Here is a 15,506-nt window from a genome sequence, read left to right on the forward strand (position 1 = left end):
ACAACTAATTGCTTTTATCACTTCATGTCTATAGCCAGAAAAAAAATTGTATCATCTGCTAGTTGGGATAATTTAAATTCTCTACCTAAGGAAACTATACCTTGGAAATTACCTTTTTTTAAGATGTATAGCCATAATTTGTGTAACAAGGAGGAATAAGAAGGGGCTAAGTGGACAACCTTGTGTTATGCCACGACCAATATCAAATTCAGGAGTCGTATCATGAGCTAACTTAATTGAACTGTTGCAACCCTTATATAGCGTTTCAACAGCTTTCACACTTAAACATAAATCGGTGACTTATGGTATGTCTTGTAAAAGTCTACCATTAAAATAAAGCTATTGTCCAATATATATTCATCATAGTCAATAATATCCAATACTAATCATATGTTATTACAAATATTTCTTCCTGGCATGAATCCCGATTGTTCTTCATCAATAATATCATCCAATCCTGATTTCAACCTTTTAGCAAAGACCAATGCAAATATCTTAGCAAAAAAAAGGTGCTAATGACTCATTAAATACTTCACTTACCAACCCATCATTCCCAGGAGATTTATTTCTTTGAGACAGTCAATGCATTTTTGTACCTCTGTTAAACTAATCTTCTGGTCGCAAACTGATTTAAAACTGTCATCAACGCATTTAATGTTCCTTTCCATATCTTCCAGAAACATATCCATATCTCTTTCATTTTCATAGTCAGCAGCGTATAACTTCTGACAGAAATCAGCCACATATTGTGAAATAAACGTTACATCTTCGCATATTAGACTATTAATTTTAAGTTTACACAGGGAAGACAACTCAAAGTTTCTCTTTTCCAAATTGAAAAAGTATTTAGTGCATTTTTCACCTTGTTCAAGCCACTTCCTCCTAGATCTGATAAAAGCACCCCTGGCCTTCTCCTCGTATATTTTGTCCAATTCAAGTTGTAGAGATGATAGCTCAATCATTTCTTCTCCAGATAAACTTAATTTTTCTGATAATGTTATTGTTTTTGGAATTATTTGGGACTCTCTTTCTTTGCTTTAGCAATCTGTTTCCCAAAAGATAGGGCCAAATTCCTGATTTAATATTTCATTAATTCCCAACAGTTTCCAAATGTTACGAGGAGGCGGAGGAAAGAGGACCCAAACGCAGAGAGAGGCAGGCAGGTAGGCAGGCAGGCAGGCGATGGTTAAACACAGGTTTAATGAACAAAAAAATGAGGAGAGCAAACAACGAAGGAAGTCCTGAAGGTACAGGCAAAAAGGTCCAAAATACAAAAAAAACAGAATAGGGAATCCAAAGACAAGGGCACAGGCTACGACACGCTGACAGGACAGGAACACAAACAGACACAAAACGATCTGACACCAGATAAAGGAAACACAGGGGCTAAATAAACTAGGTAACGAGAAGACGCAAGACAGGTGACACCAGGGCTGGGGAACAGGTGGAGCACATCAGACAATCACACAGGCGGGAAAACACAAAGTAAAGCTAGACAAGACAAGACAGAAAACAGAACAACAGACAGGAAACATGAAATAAACTAAACACAGAGACTTGACACAAGATAAGACACAACAGAAATATGCAAAACAAGAAACATACAGAAATCTACAAACAAGGCAAAAGAAATATCCAAACAGGTAACAAATACAGAATAAATCTACAAACACAGGGAATATACAGAAATCAATAATACAGGTAACAGAAACAGAACAAAATATAAAGGAAAATACTGAAACCTAACAGAAATGTCCAAAACCACAACACCAAAATTAATAATAATAGTAATTTTGCTTGACTCCAATATCTGTCAATTATTGTTTGGGTTTCTTTTTCTTTTATTTTGTAAAAGTAATTTATTTAATTTCCAGTAATCTTTGTTAGGGTTGTGTCTACCCATCCCAATATTTACATTCATTGTTACAGCCTTATGATCTGTAAAAACTGCAGGTTCTATCATCACTGAGTCCACCTTATGTCTGATGAGACCAACCAGAAGTCTATGTGGGATTATTGAGATCTATCCTTATTATTCCAAGTATATATGTTTTGGTTTGGGTGTTTATGTCTCCAGATGTCAATTAGGTCCAATCGACTACATATATTTCCTAATTCATTTGTTGCTCTGTCTTTGGGAGGCCATCTATCCATACTTTCATCCATTACTGTATTAAAATCTCCCCCCATAAAATTTTAGCTGAAGGGAATACCATTAAGAGGTGATTAATTTTACATTACTGTTGAAAAAATGACTGTATTGTTTTGTCTATTATTGGATGCATAGATATTAACCAAAACAAACTGAGATTGGTCAATGTCTACAAGAAGAATTATCCATCTACCATCATCTATTAGGTGCTTGATGACATGACCCTTAAACATTCCCTGCAATATAGCGACCCCTGCTGACCTATTACTACCAAAATGACACGTGTTTCGGAAGCATGAGTTTCTTGGATAAAATAAAAATCGGCACCTTTACTCTGGCAATATAAGAATAAACATTTTCTCTTCAACTGGTTTCCAATACCCCTGGCATTGACAGATAATACAGAAATGGACATTTGCGAACACGAACAGATAATAGAATAACTACTCTCTCTAGACTTTTAAGCTTTTTTGGTTAATTGCAGGAATCACTGCACAAGTGTTGTATATTGGTTGCCTTAACAGAACAATATAGGCTACTCCATTATGACCGAATCTTGCCCACAATAGTCAAGTTTACCTAGGAGTATATTATTATCACATACCTCCGTTTGCTTATTTAAATTCTTTGTCAGTCTATTTTAATCTCTTTCCCGTTAATAAACGCCTTATTTCCCACGAATAGGCCTTGTCTACTCTCTTCCTTGCCGCCTCCACGGCAGGCCATATACAACTGCGGGTGTCTCTGTCAGCTGTGGTCAGATCCTCTTTGAAATGGAGCCGGTTGTTCTTCAGGTAGTCGTTCCTCTTGGATCCTCTCCATAACACATCCCTGGCTGTTCTGGACATGGACCTGATAATTATTGGTCGTAAATCGTACTGGTTGATTGGATCCTCCGTCTTTGGGTCTGCTGATTCTGTGGACAACGTCTATTGCAGAAACAACCGTCTCAGCCTCAGTGACAGGTAGCACTGCTCGACAGATATCCCGGACTCGTGTTTGAATGTCATCCACTTTTTCAGGAACACCGTGAAGACGGAGGTTATGGCGTCGGCTGTAGCGGTCGACCTCGTTGACTTTCAGTTCCATGTCAGTAACTTCTTTCTGAAGCTGCTCACAGGTTTCTTTAAGAGCCACGTTCTGTCTTTTCAAGTCCATAACTTCTTTATGGCAGAAGTCCAGAGACTTTTTAAGACCGTCAATTTGAACTGTGTTGTAGTGGACAGCCTTATCGGTTTGGTCTGCTCTTTCATTTATCTTCTCAATGACAACTGTGATGATTGTGTTCTGCAGCTCAGAGAGCGACAGTTCATTGCTGGTTTGGTTTGGCTGGGATGTGTTTTCTCTTTTTGAGTGACGTTACTGTTACCTTTTGACTTCTTAGGTTGACGTTTCACAGGCGTGGTAGGAGAGGAATTGCAATCTTCACCATGTCCCGCTTGACATGCATAAGAGTGAATCTCACTTATGTTCCGTTTTTCTTTAATATTTACAACCTCCATATCTTCCAGTCGCGGGAGTTCATCTTCACCCAAGTTGTCTGTCGTTGGCACGTGGTAAAGTTAGCTTAGCTTACAGCTAGAAACCGATAGCTCCACCTCTCTCAGATGCAGGCGTAAAAATATACAGTATATATTAATGGGAAATGTCCATTTGCTTCTCCAAAAAAATGTATTAACTTCTTTTGGCAACAAAATGGTTGGGTCAAAGACGTGGCATGTCAATTCTGGTGTCCAAAGCATATTCATAATGTTAAAATTAAATATACATTTTAAAACAGTGCATTATATTGCTTTACTCTCCCCTCTTTACTCACTTGTATGAGTATTTATTGCATGAAATGAAAATTTTAAGAGCCATTGAGCTCCAAAGTACCAAACTGTCCATTCTGGGTAATGTCCCGACTTAAAATCTAAGTATAGAAATGTGACAAAAATGTCAAAAGAATTAATAAAAGCATTATTTTTCTACTTGGGTATAATTGTGTGAATGTTTGCAATTATACCTACAAATATAATACCAATACTGAGCTTATTTACTATTTTACACAAGAAATACTTTTGTCCAAACTTTTGGATTTCCCCAATGTCCCTCCTGGGTAACAGACATTCAAATGCATACATTACCCACAATGCATTTGCCTAGTCATGTAACAGGATATTACATTATAAAGAAGATTTTGGAGGACCCCAAAACATCTAGAGAGTTTAGTAATTCTCTCTTAAAAAAGTTGATATTTTGCTTTTTCGGTCACTGGTGCACTATGTCCAAAAATCATGTGTCTTTCTGGATAACGCTAATAAAACATATTTAATGTTTTGATATTTAAAAAATGCCTATTTCATGTCAAATATTGCATTAATGTTTTAAAGGCTAAGATCTATTTTAGCTGAGTATGCCATGTTTGACAGAGTTTTGGTGGGAAAATCATGTTTTTGTCCTTCCTGGATAACAGTTTGTCCTTCCTGGATAACGAAGATCTTCTGTTACCCAGGACATGTCCTCTGTTATCCAGATTGGACATGTTAATGAAAATAGTTTTTTTTATTAGTATTTGTCACTTTTCAAGCATTGTGTTGATGTTGTTTGATTATATTAATAACATAACATGTATTTCTTTAATCTTTTATGGCATTTTTGCATTATGTCATTCCTGGCTAACGGGATGTCATCCCGAGTAAGAATGACAGTCAAGTAATTTAACTCTAATTTTCATGGTATATTACACAATCATGGTTTCCTGAGTTGAGTATACAATACAAACCTGATTACCTTTACTGTAAAGCATTTTAAGACATCTTTAATCATTTTTCAGTTTTTGGCATGGAATATTGTGTGACCAAAATCAAACGATGAGCTCATTTAATTATAAATACCCAAATATATCATATTAATTGTGTTAAAAATGTAGTTTTTTTGAGCAGTGCGTGTTTGGTTAGCTGTAACTATGGATATGCCTAAACATTTATATGCTAAAAAGGTAGACATTGAAATCATTTTTAAATCCATTCCTGTTACCCAGGAAGGACATTTTTCATGGAATAAATCATATGATTCATCAAAAAAAATTAAATTGCATTTCTAAATTAAATTCCTGTTGTTCAGATGTATATATGACACTCTAATAAAAATAGAAAGTGCTTTTATTTATTTTCAAATTTTAAATCCTTATTCGTCTTTGACCCAGTTACATTAATAGTTTGTGCAGTAATTCCCACACTTTTTTGCTAACGTCTTAAAGTACAACTACTCATGCCGCCATCTTGAATCGACGTTGTGTAGGCTACTGTAACATTACTGTCTACTGTACAATCTTTAATAAAAAAGAAGAAAACAAAACCTGTGTTGTGTTTCTGCACGGTAGACTTATCAGTGCAATCATAATCTCCTTGACTGCCATGATGGCTTTTTTTAAGGACGTGAACAAGTGTCCAAAGGGGTGAAAACCACTTTAAATGGGGTCACGTTATTGAATGTAGTGTCCGAGGTTCAGCTTGTGGGTTTTGTAAGGGCCAGCATGAGGGACAAGACATACAAAGTTGTGGTGAGTTTTGCAGGGAGGTTGGTAACGTTAGTTAACATTATCCGTTCACTTTAGCTAGGCTACTGTAGCCTTCATGTATGAGTCATATCAATCATTTTATTATTTGCATGATTACTACTGAAAGAACTGCTATTAACTGTACATTCACTATATAAAAATCACTATGTTTTTCGGACTGGAAGTTGTTCAAGAGGTTCTTTCGCGGTCTTCGACTATATTATTCAGTGGTGCGCAGTGATTTATGGGATGAGTTGTTCCTTTGCTCTGAAATGAAAATATGTACACAGTCTTGTACCTTTGACTTTTTTTGGATTTTCTGTTCATTTTATCACTCGAAATGATATGTTGTATGCTTATGAGTCACGTCGTAGCTGGTTAGCCTAAGGCATGGTCTAAAACTCTTTATATACAGATTTTTCTCCCAGTCAATGGGAGAAATGAATGGGAAATTTACTTCCGGAACCTAAGGTCTCTCAGAGGAGGGGTGGGACTGTCCTGTATCCCATGCGTCAAAAGTGCTCGAGAAGACGGTGGCGGAGCAACTTACCACCCACTTTGATTCACAATCTCTCTTAAATCCAATGCAATTTGGTTTCAGATGTAAATACTCAACAGACTTTGCCTGTTGTTACCTCCTGGAAACTATCAGGGCATATGTGGATCAGGGAAGGGTGGTGGGAGCAGTATTCCTTGATCTGCGTAAAGCTTTTGATACTGTCAATCACCAGATACTCTACAGTATATTAAATCAATATATTCTCTCTGAGCACACTCAAAACTGGATAAGATCTTATTTGAGCGACCGACATCAGTGTGTACAAGTGAATAACATCCAATCTGCGTTCAGAGCCACCTCGATGGGAGTGCCGCAAGGGTCTATTTTGGGACCCTTGCTTTTTAGCATCTATATAAATGACCTCCCTAGAGTGTGTTCGGACGTTGACGTAATCATGTACGCTGATGATACAGTGATCTTCACTTTTGGGGAAAACGAGCTGGAGGTTACTGACAAATTATCAAAAGAGATGCAAAAAGTTGCAGATTGGTTGCAGACGTCCTGTCTGACCTTAAACGTTGATAAAACGGTCTCAATGTTTTTTTCAAATAAACGCAAATTACAAATTAACTCAAGAAATTCAAGTAAATGGACAAAAAATTAAGAATGTAAATGAAACAAAATATTTAGGTCTAGTACTTGATTCGAACCTTGGTTTTAAAAGTCACATAAAAAAAATTGGTAATACATTGAAATTCAATTTGATGAACTATAAACATATTAGAAATTCATTGACTACGGAAGCCTCAAATATATACCTCAATACTATGATTGTTCCACATCTTCTGTATTGCATGTCTAGTTGGTCTCAGGCGTGTAAAACATCGTTAAAATTACTTGAATCATTATATAAAAGGGCCATAAACAGCCTCGTCAGTACCATCACTGTAAAGTACAAAGTAAATATAACATTTTGAGTTTTGAAAACCTCATTAAATATAATCAAATTTCTGCTCTATTTAAAATTATTCATAACATCGCTGCTCCCCCTTTGAGAAAATGTATCTATCTAACTAAATTCGGAGAGAATTTCTAGAGCCACACGGTCGACAGTCAGAGGAGAGTGCAGCGTTCCAAGACGTAGAACCACATATGGTCAACAATCGTTCTTTTATAAAGCAGCGAGCCTTTGGAACACTCTTCCAAACGAAATTATTTCATGCATACACTATAGTACATTTACACGCCTGACCAAACAGTGGTTATTATCAAAGCAAACCTGTACGCACTGAATGACTATGATATGAATGATGTAAACTATGAGTGAGTGAGTGATAGATTTCTGAAGTGGAGAGTGTTTTTATGATGTGAGTGAAGTAATGCTTTCATGTATTATTTTGTATATATTTTATGAACCTTTTTAAGTATAACATCAACCTGTCCAGGGACTGCGGGTGGAAATTAGCATTTTTTGCTATAACCTGGCACATGACATCTCTTCTTTTTTAGACTAATGTTTTTTGTGCATTGTCCCTGATCAAATAAAGAAATATCATCTAACATGGGGGGGAGTGAGGCAGACAGACCGGGGTGTGCTAGCTGTAGCTGTATCCCTTCTAACATCAACTATAGCTGTATCCCTTCTAACATCAACCATAGCTGTATCCCTTCTAACATCAACTATAGCTGTATCCCTTCTAACATCAACCATAGCTGTAGCCGTATTCCTTCTAACATCAACCATAGCTGTAGCTGTATCCCTTCTAACATCAGCCGTATCCTTTCTAACATCAACCATAGCTGTAGCTGTATCCCTTCTAACATCAGCCGTATCCCTTCTAACATCAACCATAGATGTAGCCGTATCCCTTCTAACATCAACCATAGCTGTAGCTGTATCCCTTCTAACATCAACTATAGCTGTATCCCTTCTAACATCAACCGTTGCTGTAGCTGTATCCCTTCTAACATTAACCATAGCTGTATCCCTTCTAACATCAACCATAGCCGTATCCCTTCTAACATCAGCTGTATCCCATCTAACATGGGGGGGGAAGTGAGGCAGACAGACCGGGATGTGCTAGCTGTAGCTGTATCCCTTCTAACATCAACTATAGCTGTATCCCTTCTAACATCAACCATAGCCGTATCCCTTCTAATATCAGTTGTATCCCATCTAACATGGACGGGAGTGAGGCAGACAGACCGGGGTGTGCTAGCTGTAGCCCTTCTTACATCAACTATAGCTGTATCCCGTCTAACATTAACCATAGCTGTATCCCTTCTAACATCAACCATAGCTATAGCTGTATCCCTTCTAACATCAACCATAGCTGTAGCTGTATCCCTTCTAACGTCAACTATAGCTGTATCCCTTCTAACCGTGGATTTCCACAGGATGCGGAACGTCTGCGGACCGGCTCCGCTGCGGAACGGCTGCGTACTCCGCCGTCCGTCAATACCCACCAGGTCCGGATTTGTTGCGTAACGGCTGCGGCCAGCCGACCACGAGATCTCGCAAATTCACGTATGTTCGTGCGATATAACGGGATGTAGTTTCTATAAACAGAACCACAAAACCAACAACAGTTTGTTTCCATCCAGAGGAGTAGAGGGGAAACAACTCTGTGCTGTGTTTTCAAGGTGTAGTGCAGGGAAATATGACCTGCCGTGAGCACGGTGTATTTTATTTTGAAAAGCATCCGGCTGTTTTATTTTGTTTCTGTGCTCGACTTCCTGTCGAGCACAGAAACTTCCTGGAGCTCTCCGTCATCCGTCAAAAATAAAAGCTCTGCGTATCTGCTCCGGAGGGCTGCGGACTGACGGAACTGGGACGGAGTAGGGACGCAGACGTTCTGCAGTCAGTGGAAATACACACATTGACTTTAATGGAAACCTAATGACTCCGTCGACGTTCCGCATCCAGTGGAAATTGCCGGTAACATCAACCGTTGCTGTAGCTGTATCCCTTCTAACGTCAACTATAGCTGTATCCCTTCTAACATCAACCGTTGCTGTAGCTGTATCCCTTCTAACATCAACCATAGCTGTAGCTGTATCCCTTCTAACATCAGCTGTATCCCATCTAACATGGGGGGAGTGAGGCAGACAGATCGGGGTGTGCTAGCTGTAGCTGTATCCCTTCTAACATCAACCATAGCTGTAGCTGTATCCCTTCTAACATCAACCATAGCTGTAGCTGTATCCATTCTAACATTACCTATAGCTGTATCCCTTCTAACATCAACCATAGCTGTAGCTGTATCCCTTCTAACATTAACCATAGCTGTATCCCTTCTAACATCAACCACAGCTGTAGCTCTATCTCTTCTAACATCAACCATAGCTGTAGCCGTATCCCTTCTAACATCAACCATAGCTGTAGCTGTATCCCTTCTAACATCAGCTGTATCCCTTCTAACATCAACCATAGCTGTAGCTGTATCCCTTCTAACATCAGCTGTATCCCTTCTAACATCAACCTTAGATGTATCCCTTCTAACATCAACTATAGCTGTATCCCTTCTAACATCAACCGTTGCTGTAGCTGTATCCCTTCTAACATTAACCATAGCTGTATCCCTTCTAACATCAATCATAGCTGTAGCTGTATCCCTTCTAACATTAACCATAGCTGTATCCCTTCTAACATCAACCACAGCTGTAGCTCTATCTCTTCTAACATCAACCATAGCTGTAGCCGTATCCCTTCTAACATCAACCAAAGCTGTAGCTGTATCCCTTCTAACATCAGCTGTATCCCTTCTAACATCAACCATAGCTGTAGCTGTATCCCTTCTAACATCAGCTGTATCCCTTCTAACATCAACCTTAGATGTATCCCTTCTAACATCAACTATAGCTGTATCCCTTCTAACATCAACCGTTGCTGTAGCTGTATCCCTTCTAACATTAACCATAGCTGTATCCCTTCTAACATCAACCATAGCCGTATCTCTTCTAACATCAGCTGTATCCCATCTAACATGGGGGGGGAGTGAGGCAGACAGACCGGGATGTGCTAGCTGTAGCTGTATCCCTTCTAACATCAACTATAGCTGTATCCCTTCTAACATCAACCGTTGCTGTAGCTGTATCCCTTCTAACATCAACCATAGCCGTATCCCTTCTAACATCAGTTGTATCCCATCTAACATGGACGGGAGTGAGGCAGACAGACCGGGGTGTGCTAGCTGTAGCCCTTCTTACATCAACTATAGCTGTATCCCGTCTAACATTAACCATAGCTGTATCCCTTCTAACATCAACCATAGCTATAGCTGTATCCCTTCTAACATCAACCATAGCTGTAGCTGTATCCCTTCTAACGTCAACTATAGCTGTATCCCTTCTAACATCAACCGTTGCTGTAGCTGTATCCCTTCTAACATCAGCTGTATCCCATCTAACATGGGGGGAGTGAGGCAGACAGATCGGGGTGTGCTATATTATACAGCTGTAGCTGTATCCCTTCTAACATCAACCATAGCTGTAGCTGTATCCCTTCTAACATCAACCATAGCTGTAGCTGTATCCCTTCTAACATCAACCATAGCTGTAGCTGTATCCATTCTAACATTACCTATAGCTGTATCCCTTCTAACATCAACCATAGATGTAGCTGTATCCCTTCTAACATTAACCATAGCTGTATCCCTTCTAACATCAACCACAGCTGTAGCTGTATCTCTTCTAACATCAACCATAGCTGTAGCCGTATCCCTTCTAACATCAACCATAGCTGTAGCTGTATCCCTTCTAACATCAACCATAGCTGTAGCTGTATCCCTTCTAACATCAGCTGTATCCCATCTAACATGGGGGGAGTGAGGCAGACAGATCGGGGTGTGCTAGCTGTAGCTGTATCCCTTCTAACATCAACCATAGCTGTAGCTGTATCCCTTCTAACATCAACCATAGCTGTAGCTGTATCCCTTCTAACATCAACCATAGCTGTAGCTGTATCCATTCTAACATTACCTATAGCTGTATCCCTTCTAACATCAACCATAGATGTAGCTGTATCCCTTCTAACATTAACCATAGCTGTATCCCTTCTAACATCAACCACAGCTGTAGCTGTATCTCTTCTAACATCAACCATAGCTGTAGCCGTATCCCTTCTAACATCAACCATAGCTGTAGGTGTATCCATTCTAACATCAGCTGTATGATACAGCTGATGTTAGAAGGGATACAGCTTGAGGTCTATACCCCGGGGTATCGGTGCAGCGGCACAAATCTGAATCCAGCAAACCCTTCCGGAGTTTCAGTGACGTTCGAAGCTTCGGACGTCATCGGTCACGTGCTTATTTCTATTTGATACAAGCTCCAACACTGTTTCAAATTCAAACCAGTGTGCTTTGCGGGAGTGATACAAGCTTCGGTGCCTCGGCGTCAAACGTCCCATCACTAACATCTAACCCCTAACCCAAAAATGTGCAAAGTAGCACTACTTTGACTTTGAATAAACAAACGACAATTCCCGAATTTAAGGATGTTTCAGAATCCCACACATGCAAAGCACAACCACAAACAACAAGTGGCAGACAGAGCGTGATGCCACTTATAGGCAGGCTATCTATCTAATAAAGCGAGACGTATCTGTATGTTGTGTGTCCGTGTTTGGGGGGAAGGTAACCTGCACATCACACGCAGATGCCACATGCAGAACGCTTTACAACAGCGGGGGGTGGGGGGTACAGCCTTTGACTCTTTTAAATTGTTGTGAGCTGGCAGAACATAACGTAATCTCGGAGATTATTCCTTCACAGCGCTGTGCAATGTGAGAAAATCTCAGAGTTGAACCGGGCAGACACAGCAGTTTTCATCAGACTCACCCTGGGTTGGGTTAATTAAGTCTACTGCTAACTTACAACACTAATAACATTACCTTCGCCAAAATACCCCCGCGAATCAAATCCCCTACTTCACCGTTAATCGTCAAGCCACTAAACCTCTCTCTCTCTCTCTCTCACTCTCTCTCTCCCCGCACACACACATACAAACGGTCCGGTTCTGGTGGTTGATGAACACAGTAAGGCTGATTAGCTCTCATAACAGGCCGGGTGGGTAGCGCACTGCCATGAGTCCATGACGCTGGTTTACTCCATGATTACTCCACATTGTCATTGTGATATTTTGTGATTACATTCTGAATCTGCCCCATTCTCTGTCAGGTAAATACAGTAGTAGGTTGGCCTACAATGTCTTCCTCTGATGTAGACGTAGCCTACACTGTAAGTCAGTAGTAGGCTATACAGTGGAGTAAGTGGTTTGGGGTCCTTCTGTAAGTAATTTTGGGGTACAATTTGGTTTTGAAGAATTCTACAAGCAGCAATACCACAGGCCAAGCAATCGCCCGTTCCAAACAGGCACATTTTCAACGGGCTCTGTACTAGTCATTATGAATTCATGATTAAAAAAACAAGTCACAGGGGTTGTAGTTTTACAATTTCCAAACTCATTCATCACCTGATAATGGTCTCACACTTTAAGTCCAGCAGCCGTAACGTTAGCAGTCCAGAAGGGCTGCTTGGCATTAGAAATCAGCCTTTACTAACAGCTGGACAACTTGCTTATCTTCAACTGTGTTGGCAAAAGAGGACATAACATGAAGGGCTGGTTATATTTTGTATCAACTAACAATAATAAATAAATACATAAATGATAAATAATGAACGTTAATTATTATATATAGTTACGTGTATACGTGACTAACATTAACTAATAATGGTTACATTTGTCTGGGTTCAGCATAACGTCATTGCATCACTTTACTTTAATCCAGTGTGAAAGCGTGGACAAAAATTCCACAAGCAAGGCAAAGTAATTGACGTTAATATATAACCAAAAACAAAGATGCCATTTAATCCAGCTAACATTAGCTTTTTGTTTTGGTGAATTAGCTAGCTAGCTAATGTTAGCTAGCTAGCAGTTAGTTAGCTACCTAGCTAAATGCTCCCCAACTCAATGACTGCGACAGAAAATATGACAAAATGCAGTTTGTGTTAAAGGTACAATATGTAACTTTTCTGCATTAAAATGTCTAAAAACGACCATACCTATGTTATATATTTTTTTGAGTTGTGTAGTTACACTATCCCAAATGTTTCCATCAAATGGCAAACCCAGAGAAATCTGTTATTTTATTTTCAGACACGTCACGTTTCATTTAGTCGCCCATCAGTGGCGTCATATAACCTTTCACCATCTAGCTAGTTACTCGTTACTTCCGTCAAAACACAGGCACCCGGATGCTACGTTCAAGAGTCATTGTAAATCATACAATGTCACAGAAAAAAATACTGGTAACACTGCTTTTTCTGGCAAAATGCATCATTTTGTGATTAATTACATGCCACTTTGCAACACAGTAATCAGCAGAAACCTTATTTATTGGTATATCAATATTAATCCAGCTTAATGTTACTACAATGTATGTGCTGGTTGACAAGTAGCTAACATTCATGCTAGCTAATGCTTGGTGGATAACATCATAGGGAATTGTTACTAATAATAATAATGTATACTTTATTAATCCCGCAAGGGGAAATTACAATGTTTTTCAATCTGTTGTTATTACACACAGGCCTGAATTACACACGCTCAGTACCTATACTAAATGGAGAAATGTCAGAGTGAGGGAGCTGCCCATAGAAAGGCCCCACCTTGCTCAAGAGCACCTTGGCAGTGCCCAGGAGGTGAACTGGCACCTCTCCAGCTACCGGTCCACCACCATACTTTGGTCCGTATGGGGACTTGAACCAACAACCCTCCAGTTCCCAACCCAACTCCCCACTGACTGAGCTACTGCCACTCATATTAATTAATATTAATATACAGTCAGTCTATGCTGCCACTCCCATTTCAATTAATTTGTTAAATTAATTAAATTAAAATTATTTGCATTTATTTTGTCTGCCAATGAGAAACAAATGGACAGTTATTGTTGTGTCAGTGGAAGGTAACCTTAGCTTAGGAAGTGAGCAAATATTGGCTAACATTAGCTAAGTGTGTTAGCTAGCTAACATTATAACCGTCAATCTAACAGCTTACTTAGCTAACACTAGCTAGCTAGTTAGCAATCGTACAGAAGTTGTTCAGGACAGTAATTTATTTTGATCGGTGCTTACTCGTCGCATCTTCTTTTGCTCCAGCTAAAGTTAGCTATGGAAAAAAAAGTGTAGCTAGTGTTGTGTTGAGACTGTTCGCCAGTCCAACACTGGCCCTGGGTCAGAAACGATTTCAAACCTCACTAACTAGCGAAATGTTGGACAACCTAACCTACGATGACCCCTTGAGTTAGGTACTCTGGCACCACCATCAGGTAGCTAGCTAAACTATCAAAACGTACACGGTGTCACTGCCCGATGTGAGTCGAGTGCAGATGTGAGTCGCGCATGCGTCACTTTGCGACAAGTAGCCTACAAGATGCTAACGGCTTTTTGAGCTAACGCACAGTCTATGAGCTAACGTTAGCAATCAAACAATCATAGATAGCTAAAACGTTTTTGAAATGACTGCTCCTGCTGGCTACAAGTTAGCAATCAAACACAATAAAGGCTGTCACTTAATGGCGTTTTGAGCTAACGTTAGCAATCAAACAGTCATAGATAGCCAAAACGTTTTTGAAATGACTGCTAGATAAAAGTTAGCAATCAAACACAACAAAGGCTGTCACTTGAATGGCATTTTGAGCTAACGTTAGCAACCAAACAGTCATAGCTAGCTACAACGTTTTTGAAATGATTACCATCTTCTGTTATTGTATGTAAAGAGAAACGTTTATTATTTTATAGATTTCACAAATTTCAGTATGACACGTTATGCCGTAAACAGTTTAAATCTGAGCATGCGCGACTCACATCTGCACTCGACTCACATCGGGCAGTGACAACGGACCAACATCGCACACTTTACACACTAGCTAGCTACTTACTGAAATGTAACGTTAGCTAGCTGAGTAACGTTATCATCACCACAGCTGCTCATGCACCACAGAGAATGGCACTGTCCAAGACTCGTCATCTGTCTAGACCAGAGATCTTCAACAGGGGGTCCGGGACCCCTAGGGGGTCCTCAGAATTACTACAGGGGGCCTCCAAGTTATTGTTAATATTTGAAAGTTTTTTCAAAAAGCTAAATGTCTTAACATGAATCCAACATATTATTAGCAAATATAAATCTCCATTGATAATATGGCTTACTGGCCTATGGGTAAGGTAGTCACTACCATCCACAGATACAGTTAACAAGGATTCACTGTGCCACATGTATGGTTAACATTAAAAGATGATTTATAAAATCATGCT

The sequence above is a fragment of the Sander lucioperca genome, chromosome 10 (genome assembly GCF_008315115.2).
Source record: "Sander lucioperca isolate FBNREF2018 chromosome 10, SLUC_FBN_1.2, whole genome shotgun sequence".
NCBI classification, from domain to species: Eukaryota; Metazoa; Chordata; class Actinopteri; order Perciformes; family Percidae; genus Sander; species Sander lucioperca.